This window comes from Oncorhynchus nerka, linkage group LG20, assembly GCF_034236695.1.
Source record: "Oncorhynchus nerka isolate Pitt River linkage group LG20, Oner_Uvic_2.0, whole genome shotgun sequence".
NCBI classification, from domain to species: Eukaryota; Metazoa; Chordata; class Actinopteri; order Salmoniformes; family Salmonidae; genus Oncorhynchus; species Oncorhynchus nerka.
In genome coordinates this window covers 21447692-21458654 of record NC_088415.1, presented here as the reverse complement: position 1 = coordinate 21458654, position 10963 = coordinate 21447692, and positions in this window count along the sequence as shown.

The window sequence follows — 10963 nt, the reverse complement described above, 5'->3', positions numbered from 1 at the left end:
TCTTTGGAATCCTGATTATGGTGACAATAGTGAATTATGTATGTTTGCTGCGAGCGGTTGTGGCTGGAGAGAAGAGCTAAACACGCTGCTCTGAATTCTGATGAAGGTGCTGGCATTTCAGGGCCAGGCTACAGGGAAAAGCATGCTAATTATGTCTAACGATATGAACCTACTGTATGAGTTGATGTGCTTATTAACAATAACAACTGTCACTATCTACAGTAAGTATGATATGAAATATGGCTAGTGAAGAAATTTTAGAGCATTCGCATTTAAGTTCAATGGCCTTTAATTAATTAATCTTCTCCTTTCCCCCTTCTGATGACCAGGTGGCGAATCGCATCTCTGCATGTCTGGCAGACATATCAGTGTGGATGACGGATCACCACCTCAAGCTGAACCTCGGCAAGACGGAGCTGCTCTTCCTCCCGGGGAAGGACTGCCCGTTCCATGATCTCGCCATCACGGTTGACAACTCCATTGTGTCCTCCTCCCAGAGCGCTAAGAACCTTGGCGTGATCCTGGACAACACCCTGTCGTTCTCAACTAACATCAAGGCGGTGGCCCGTTCCTGTAGGTTCATGCTCTACAACATCCGCAGAGTACGACCCTGCCTCACACAGGAAGCGGCGCAGGTCCTAATCCAGGCACTTGTCATCTCCCGTCTGGATTACTGCAACTCGCTGTTGGCTGGGCTCCCTGCCTGTGCCATTAAACCCCTACAACTCATCCAGAACGCCGCAGCCCGTCTGGTGTTCAACCTTCCCAAGTTCTCTCACGTCACCCCGCTCCTCCGCTCTCTCCACTGGCTTCCAGTTGAAGCTCGCATCCGCTACAAGACCATGGTGCTTGCCTACGGAGCTGTGAGGGGAACGGCACCTCAGTACCTCCAGGCTCTGATCAGGCCCTACACCCAAACAAGGGCACTGCGTTCATCCACCTCTGGCCTGCTCGCCTCCCTACCACTGAGGAAGTACAGTTCCCGCTCAGCCCAGTCAAAACTGTTCGCTGCTCTGGCCCCCCAATGGTGGAACAAACTCCCTCACGACGCCAGGACAGCGGAGTCAATCACCACCTTCCGGAGACACCTGAAACCCCACCTCTTTAAGGAATACCTAGGATAGGATAAAGTAATCCCTCTCACCCCCCTTAAAAGATTTAGATGCACTACTGTTCCACTGGATGTCATAAGGTGAATGCACCAATTTGTAAGTCGCTCTGGATAAGAGCGTCTGCTAAATGACTTAAATGTAAATGTAAATGTCTTTAATCCATGACATGAAATCGATCATTTCAGTGCAGTTTTCGAAGTTCCACTCAAAGTAGGTGAACAATTTTTTGTTTGAGTAATAAGCACATGTATTTATACAGGATGAGTTCCTCCTTTAATGTCTTAACAGTAGCTTGCCATTTGGAAGATGAGTCATACAAGATTCATTGCCAGCAATCCAGAATTGACTTTGCATGAAAGTTCGGCATATTTCTAAACTTTGCACCCTAATAGTTAGGAGCAGTGTCTTAACTAACTTATTGAAACCAAACACACATTTCCCAGTAATAATTAACATGTCATTTCAGTTGTAAAATAGATTATCTAAATGTCAGCTATCTTCCACAGTATGTATCATTCACACACACACACCATGCATACGTATTATACATATATTTTGGGTTAGGAGATGATTGGGTATTTCGCACAGAGACTCACACCAGCGAGATACAAATCAATGAGAGGGGAGCTCTTTTTAATGAAAACATACAATTCTTCTTTAGCTACGAGCATGCACATTTGGAGCCATGCACTATTTCCACTGTGAGGCTGAATTAAACGCAGCTGCATCAAACTCAAACATACTTGGATGCTGCCGTCATGGAAGAATGTTCCATTTTCTTTTTTTCCCCTTATCCAGGAAAAACAGTTAGCTTTTTGAATGAACAGAGCCAAGATAGTGTGTGTGCATCTGAGCTTGCTAGCTAGCGTTGTCCCAGTAAGTGTCTCCAGCACAGGCCACTGGACTGATACTGTGCATAAGTGTGATGTGTACGCATCCTGATTGTCATCCTGAATATCTCTCACCGTCTGTTTTATAATTCATCAGCCGAGACTCCTTCCACCTCCCTTCTCTGGGCTATTTATAGCCCCGCCTCACTCTTAATTCATTTACAGACCTCTTTTCTCTCCATCTAGGCTGTTACAGCACAACAGCGCCTTTATGTTCTCATCAAAAAGCTCTCTCTCACTCCATCTCTCTCTCCATCTCTCTCTCTCTCTCTCTCTGTCATTCAGTCTTCCCCCTGTCTCCCGCTGACACACTCTCCATCATTCTCTCTCTCTCTCTCTCTCTCTCTCTCTCTCTCTCTCTCTCTCGCTCTCTCTTTGTCCATCTCTCTTTCTCTCTCTCAATCTCTCTTCATCTCCATCTCTTTCTTGTTCAGTCTCTTCCTATCCATTTCCTCTAGGCCTTGGAGGGAAAAACGTGGGAACCCTGTTGTTCCTTAATAAGAGAGGGAGCATATGATATCTGTCAGATTTCCCTGTAAAAAGTGTACTAGGATTTCACATACAGTATGCATGTACTGTAGATTACACTCACTCAGTAGGCAATTATCATGTCTGGAAAGTCTTGATAATTCATAATTCATACTCCAGATTACGCACATTTTTAGACCCTTTATTAATGTATTAACATTTTATGAGCATTCGCTCTTCCACAAAGAGGAAGTCAAACTTTTCATAATTTGATACATCTGGAATTTCTTCTCTGAACTCACTGAGAAGTGTAAGGGTAATCTTCAACACTTCACATTCTACAGTGACATAGAACAACCGATTATCTAGATCTGAGAGAATGAACAATGTCGTTGCATTCCAGCAGTATTATTAGGAGCAGTGAATCCATACGTTGTTAACAGTCTGTTTAATTGCGGTGGCCTTGCCTAAATGGCCCCTCAGACTACTGGCCTCACCATGTCTCTGAGGTCTCTGAAATCAAAGCCGGAGCCCCTGATTCTCATTCCTCTCTCTACCTCGCCTTTATTTTGCCCAGCTCAGCTCATTACCACCCTACAAACACTGCATATTCCACATTGTGTAGTTGAATCTTATGTCCTTTAATGTTACCATACTTCTAATATCACACTCGCACAAAACGCCTGCCTACTACATTTCCAATCCCCGATTCCCCGCCCCCCGCCCCCCCCCCTTCTCTCCTCTGTCTCTCTCTCTATACCTATCTAATTTTATTTCTGGAACATGGTGTATATTGGAAGAATCTCCTGTCGTTTTCCATACAAGGACTTATGTAAAGGTAGACAGGCAATGTAAGAGGAAAAGGGCTTCGGAATAGAAGGTGCATTAAAAAATGTGTCAAGGTTAAAAGATGTTCTAATCAGAGAGCTCCTGTCAGAGATGTTCCTGTTCTTCCAAGGCCTGGAGGATGACTCAGTGTGTAGGCTTGGTGCTGTCTCTACTGTCTCTGATGCCTGTGCTACCCTCGTGGAACTTAACCATCCTCTCCTTTCAGCAAGGGGATGAGGGACCTGTTGTATATACAGGCACTTTAGGTAGAAGTTGGTCGTAGACACAGATCTAGAATCTTTACCCTTCCAATCTAGGGAGGTTCATCCTACTCGTAGACAGTCAGTCTGAAAATATATTCTGAGATCACTCCTTATGCTCTTTATTGACATTCCCATATTTCATCCTTATTGATATTGGCCATCAATCTTTTATTCAACCATAATTGGAGAAAGAAGAATTGTCCTGTATGAATCTCCTGCGGCAGACATTCCATAGGATGTCCACGAGAATGACTATGTAAATTAAGGAAGAGTGTGATTGATGCATGTGTTATCATGCATGCGTGAGTATTTATTATCATGATATTAGATATGTATATAAAGGGATATAACTGGGGCAGTCTCCATGGAGATGACATGATTATGATGTCATAGTTATATAGTATTGACATTATAAAAAGTCAAATCCATATAATGGAACCAAGATTTACATATGCTGTAGGTAGATGTATGGGCAGAACAACATTAGTAATGTATAATTATTCAGAAAATGGCCTTTACAAATTGTGTGATGCGTCATAGTACAAGAAACAAGAAAAATGTTTTAGCATATTTGCTGAGCATCCCATTTAGATGACATTTACAGTGCCTTCACAAAGTGCAATTTTTACCATTTTTACGAATGAATTAAATAGAAAAACTGAAATGAGTCTATAAGAATTCAACCCCTTTATTATTGCAAGCCTAAATAGGAGTAAAAATGTGTTTAATAGGTCACATAATAAGTTTAATGGACTCACTCTGTGTGCAATAATAGTGTTTAACATGATTTTTGAATGACTACTTCATCTCTGTACCCTACACATACACTTATCTGTAAGATTTCTGTCGAGCAGGGAATTTCAAATATAGATTCAACCACAAAGACCAGGCAGGTTTTCCAATGCATGGCAAAGAAGGACACCTATTGGTAGATCGGTAAAAAAATTTAAAAAATAAAAGCAGACATTGAAAATCCCTTTGAGCATGGTGTTAGATTCTAAATAAACAGAGTAAAAACTAACAGACAACTAGTTAAAGCTCAAACCAAGTTTATTCACCCATTGGGTCAAACAGCTGAAAATACATGTTTCCAGCAGCACAAGTATTTATACCCCCCCTTTAGGTGGAGTCTCCTACTTTTCTCTAAACATTACATCTTTGATGCTAGGCAGAAAAAATTAAATGATGTTGGTAATAAACTGTTCCTTCTCCCTTTACGTGACCTGACCTCGGCCCCCATTCCTCACTAATCCACAGCTATCCGCCCTCATTAGTGACCGCAACCATGTGATGGCCTTTTCCCATACTTAGTAACATTCTAAGCCCCTGGCTCTTATCCAACCTCCATTGACCCCATAATATACATTCCTCCTACATATAACCATTAACTTCTGGCATAGCAAGTATTTCAAATTACAACCCAACAACGGTTAAGTATTTCATTACACTTTGGATGGTGTATCAATACACCCAGTCACAACAAAGATACATCCTTCCTAACTCAGCTGCCGGAGAGGAAGGAAACCACTCAGGGATTTCGTCATAAGGCCAATGGTAACTTTAAAACATTTACAGTATAATGTCTGTGATAGCAACACTGTAGTTACGCCACAATACTAATGTAATTGACAGCGTGAAAAGAAGGAAGCCTGTACAGAATACAAATATTCCAAAACATGCATCCTGTTTGCAACAAGGCATTAAAAGTAATAGTGCAAAAAATGTAGCAAAGGAAAACCTGTTTCGGTCCGCTTTCCACCAGATACTGGGAAATTAATTCACCTTTCAGCAGGACAATAACCAAAAACACAAGGCCAAATCTACCTGGAGTTGCTTACCAAGAAGACAATGAACGTTCCTGTGTGGCTGAGTTACAAATTTGACTGAAATCTACTCTTGAAAATCTACGGCAAGACTTGAAAATGGTTGTCTAGCAATGATCAACAACCAATTTGACAGAGCATGAAGAATTTTGAAAAGAATAATGGGCAAATATTGTACAACCCAGGTGTGCAAAGCTGTTAAAGACTTACCCAGAAAGACTCAACGCTGTAATCGCTGCCAAAGGTGATTATAACATGTATTGACTCAGAGGTATGAATGCTTATGTAAATTATATATTTCTGTATTTCATTTTCAATGCATTAGCAAACATTTCTAAAAACATACTTTCCCTTTGTCATTATGCGGTATTGGGTGTAGATGGGTGAGAATAGTTTTTTTTTTTTTTAATAATTCAGGCTGTAACACAACAAAATGTGGAATGAATAAGTCAATGGGAATGAATACTTTCTGAAGGCACTGTGAATATCTTTCCAAAAGACCATATTAATGTTAAACACTTGACTACCATGCTGTTTTTGAAGGATTTCCTGACAACTGTGCCAACAACATATCAGTTGCATCTCGTGACTATCAACAAACCATGGCTGTTGTAGCAAAGTCATCAAACACTGAATTACTAATGAGGATCAAATCCCTTTAAAGGTCCAGTGCAGTCCAAAAAGTGATTCCCCTTTGGTTTATATATATTTCCACTATGAGGTTGGAACAATACTGTGAAATTGTGAAAGTTGTGATAATGCATTTTAGTAAAAGAGCGGTTTGAAAAGCAGCAAGGCCGCTCAAGATTCACTGAGAAATTGGACGTCCATCCATGTCCCGAGGATGTCGGGAGATGCCTTCAAAACCACACCATTAGGGGAGATGGTGAGCGCTATTACCATCATGTAGATTTGAGTTTTGGGGATGGTGGATGGGCGTAAACCTTGAGCTCCGCCTCCAAGGGTCGCATGTTCAATCCCAGTGCTAAAAACACATTTTTTATTTTTCAGTTTTACCCCTATCCCAAACCTTAACCCTTAATTTAATAATTCCGAATGAATGCCTAAATTCAACCAGCCTCGAGGCGCCTTGCCACGAGGCTCAACCGATTGATGGTGGCTACACAGGGTGTTAAAAACAACTTAAAAATTGGACGTGACTTGGATGTTTGACACGGGAATCTGAAGTCAAATTGTTCAAACTGTGAGCTCTTGTTGTTGAAAAGACCGCCTGAAATTTCAGCCTATTTTGCAGGGATGGAGTTTTGGCCTACCTGGTGACATCACCATGCAGGAAATTAGTTAATACACCAATAAGAAATAAGAGTGCCAAACCTCTCTGCCAATAACAGCTCGTTTTCAGTTTTCCCCTCCTCACTCAGAACACTCCCAGACAGTCCTAGCAACATCTTGCTTGAGAAAGTGCCTCTGTGCTAAGAAACAATTTTTGTATCTTTTTGACCATTTTAATTTAATTAAATACAGTCACAGTAAGGTACATAATTGATACCCAGAAATGATTTGATATTGATGTAAAAACAGCTGCATTGGCCCTTTAAAGAAAGAGTGGGTCTTTAAACCAGTCATCACTCTTTGTCCTTCTCCATGGCCAAGGCCAAAATGGAGGATATGTGATTGCATAACAGATGAAAGATTTCCTCTCCTCATCTATCTTGCTAGTCCCGGTCTGCTATCTGCTAGCTTGTTAGCCCCGGCCTACTAACTGCTAGCTTGTTTTCCCCGGCCTGCTAACTGTCTGAATCGCCGTGTCCCCAGCCAGCCCAACCACTCACTGGACCCATATGATCACTTGGCTACTCATGCCTCTCTCTAATATCAATATGCCTCGTTAGTGATTACTGTCTTATTTCACTGTAGAGCCTCTAGCCCTGCTCAATATGCCTTAACTAACCATGTTGTTCCACCTCCTACTTATGAGATGACATCACCTGGTTTAAACGTCTCTAGAGACCATATCTCTCTCATCATTACTCAATGCCTAGGTTTACCTCCAATTAATTCACATCCTACCTTACCTTTGTCTCTACACTATGCCTTGAATCTATGCTGTCGTGCCCAGGAAGTATCTCCTTTTACTCACTGTTCCGAACGTGCTAGACGGCCAGTTCGTATAGCCTTTAGCCATACCCATACCCTTATCCTACTTCTCCTTTGTTCCTCTGGTGATGTAGAGGTTAATCCAGGTCCTGCAGTGCCGATCTCCACTCCCACTCCCCAGGTGCTCTCATATGTTGCTTCTGTAACCGTAAAAGCCTTGGTTTCATGCATGTTAACATTAAAAGTTTTACTCACTGCTTTAGCACACTCTGCCAACCCGGATGTCTTAGCTGTGTCTGAATCCTGGTTTAGGAAAACCACCAAAAACCCTGAAATCCCCATCCCTAACTGTAACATTTTCCTACAAGATAGATCTGCCAAAGGGGGCGGGGTTGCAATCTACTGCAAAGTTAGCCTGCAGAGTTCTGTCTTACTATCCAAGTCTGTACCCAAACAATTCGAGCTTCTACTTCTAAAAATTCACCTTTCCAGAAACAAGTCTCTCACCGTTGCCGCCTGCTATAGACCACCCTCTGCCCCAGCTGTGCCCTCGACACCATATGTGAATTAATTGCCCCCCATCTATCTTCTGAGCTTGTGCTACTAGGTGACCTAAACTGGGAAATGCTTAACACCCCGGCCATCCTACAATCTAAGCTTGATGCCCTCAATCTCACCCAAATTATCAATGAACCTACCAGGTACAATCCAAATCCGTAAACACGGGCACCCTCTTAGATATCATCCTAACTATCTCGCCCTCCAAACACACCTCTGCTGTTTCAATCAAGATCTCAGCGATCACTGCCTCATTGCTTGCATCCGTAATGGGTCTGTGATCAAACGACCACCCCTCATCACTGTCAAACGCTCCCTAAAACACTTCTGAGAGCAGGCCTTTCTAATCGACCTGGCCGGGGTATCCTGGAATGACATTGACCTCATCCCGTCAGTAGATAATGCCTGGTTATTCTTTAAAAGTGCCTTCCTCACCATCTTAAATAAGCATGCTCCATTCCAAAAAAAATGAAACAGGAATAGATATAGTCCTTGGTTCATTCCAGACCTATCTGCCCTTGACCAGCACAAAACATCCTGTGGCGTTCTGCATTAGTATCGAATAGCCCCTGTGATATGCAACTTTTCAGGGAAGTTAGGAACAAATATACACAGGCAGTTAGGAAAGCTAAGGCTAGCTTTTTCAAACAGAAATTTGCATCCTGTAGTACAAACTCAAAAAAGTTCTGGGACACTGTAAAGTCAATGGAGAATAAGAGCACCCCCTCCCAGCTGCCCACTGCTCTGAGGCTAGGACATACTGTCAGCTGATGTTCTGAAAGAGCTGCATAATCTGGGCCCCTTGCAACCCTATTACTAGCCTGTTCAACCTCTCTTTCGTATCGTCTGCGATTCCCAAAGATTGGAAAGCTGCCACGGTCATCCCCCTCTTTAAAGGGGGCAACACTTTAGACCCAAACTGCTACAGACCTATATCTATCCTACCCTGTCTTTCTAAGGTCTTCGAAAGCCAAGCTAACAAACAGATTACCGACCATTTCGAATTCCACCGTACCTTCTCCGCTATGCAATCTGGTTTCAGAGTTGGTCATGGATGCACCTCAGCCATGCTCAAGGTTCTAAATGATTTCATAACCGCCATCGACTTTTTGGCCAAGACTTTCGACTCTGTCAATCACCACATTCTTATTGGCAGACTCGACAGCCTTGGTTTCTCAAATGATTGCCTCGCCTGGTTCACCAATTACTTCTCTGATAGAGCTCAGTGTGTCAAATTGGAGGGCCTGTTGTCCGGACCTCTGGCAGTCTCTATGGGGGCGCCACAGGGTTCAATTCTCGGGCCGACTCTCTTCTCTGTATACATCAATGATGTCACTCTTGCTGCTGGTGATTCTCTGATCCACCTCTACGCAGACGACACCATTCTGTATACTACTGGCCCCTCTTTGGATACTGTGTTAATGTGTTAACTAACCTCCAGACGATGCCATACAACTCTCCTTCCGTGGCCTCCAACTGCTCTTAAATGCAAGTAAAACTAAATGAATGCTATTCAATCGATCACTGCCCTCACCTGCCCGCCCGTCCAGCATCACTACTCTGGACGGCTCTGACTTAGAATACGTGGACAACTACAAATTCCTAGGTGTCTGGTTAGACTGTAAACTCTCCTTCCAGACGGACATTAAGCATCTCCATTCCAAAATTAAATCTAGAATCAGCTTCCTATATCGCAACACAGCATCCTTCACTCATGCTGCCAAACATACCCTAGTATAACTGACTATCCTACCGATCCTCAACTTCGGCGATGTCATCTATAAAATAGCCTCCAACACTCTACTCAACAAATAGGATGCAGTCTATCACAGTGCCATCCGTTTTGTCACCAAAGCCCCATACACTACCCACCACTGCGACCTGAGCGCTCTCGTTGGTTGGCCCTCGCTTCATACTCGTCGCCAAACCCACTGGCTACAGGTTATCTACAAGTCTCTGCTATGTAAAGCCCCGCCTTATCTCAGCTCACTTGTCACCATAGCAGCACCCACTCGTAGCACGCGCTCCAGCAGGTATATCTCACTGGTCACCCCCAAAGCCAATTCCTCCTTTGGTCGCCTTTCCTTCCAGTTCTATGATGCCAATGACTGGAACAAACTGCAAAAATCACTGAAGCTGGAGTCTCATATCTCTCTCACTAGCTTTAAGCACCAGCTGTCAGAGCAGCTCACAGATCACTGCACCTGTACATAGCCCATCTGTAAACAGCTACCTCATCCCCATACTGTGTTTATTTATTTATCTTGCTCCTTTGCACCCCAGTATCTCTACTTGCACATTCATCTTCTGCACATCTACCATTCATAATTGCTATATTGTAATTACTTCGCCACCATGGCCTATTTATTGCCTTACCTCCCTTATCTTACCTCTTTTGCACACTGTATATAGACTTTTTCTATTTTTTTTCTATTCTATTATCGACTGTATGTTTTAAAAATAAATAATAATAAATTAAATAAAATAAAAATTATGACCTTATGGGGTCATGCACCAAATGTTTTAGAGTGTTGTGAAAGACATTATATCTTCTTATATTTTATCCAAGAAATATATCAAATTAAATAGTCACATGGCCCCTCAGTTTCAATAGGGCTGACTTCTCTGCATGACAGTCACTTCGACAAGGGAATGTATGGTTTCAACTGATATGGATAGAAGGGAGCAGAAATGGAGTATGGGCCTACTGTCTGTTAAGTCCACATTTTGACAGGTGGTACTTGCTCCATCCCTTGGCCCTTTAACATGAGTGCCATAGTTAAAAAGCTGCATTGGAATTTTGCAGATTGCGTTTTTCCACTTTGTTTTCTGCATGTTTCTCATAGCTCATGTTTTATCGTAAAATCCTCTTTCAGCTGATAAAAAGTGTGTGGTTGGAATTGATGCTTCAAATAATGAATGGCATGTAATGGTGCTTGTTTTAATGAATCCCAAAGAAACCA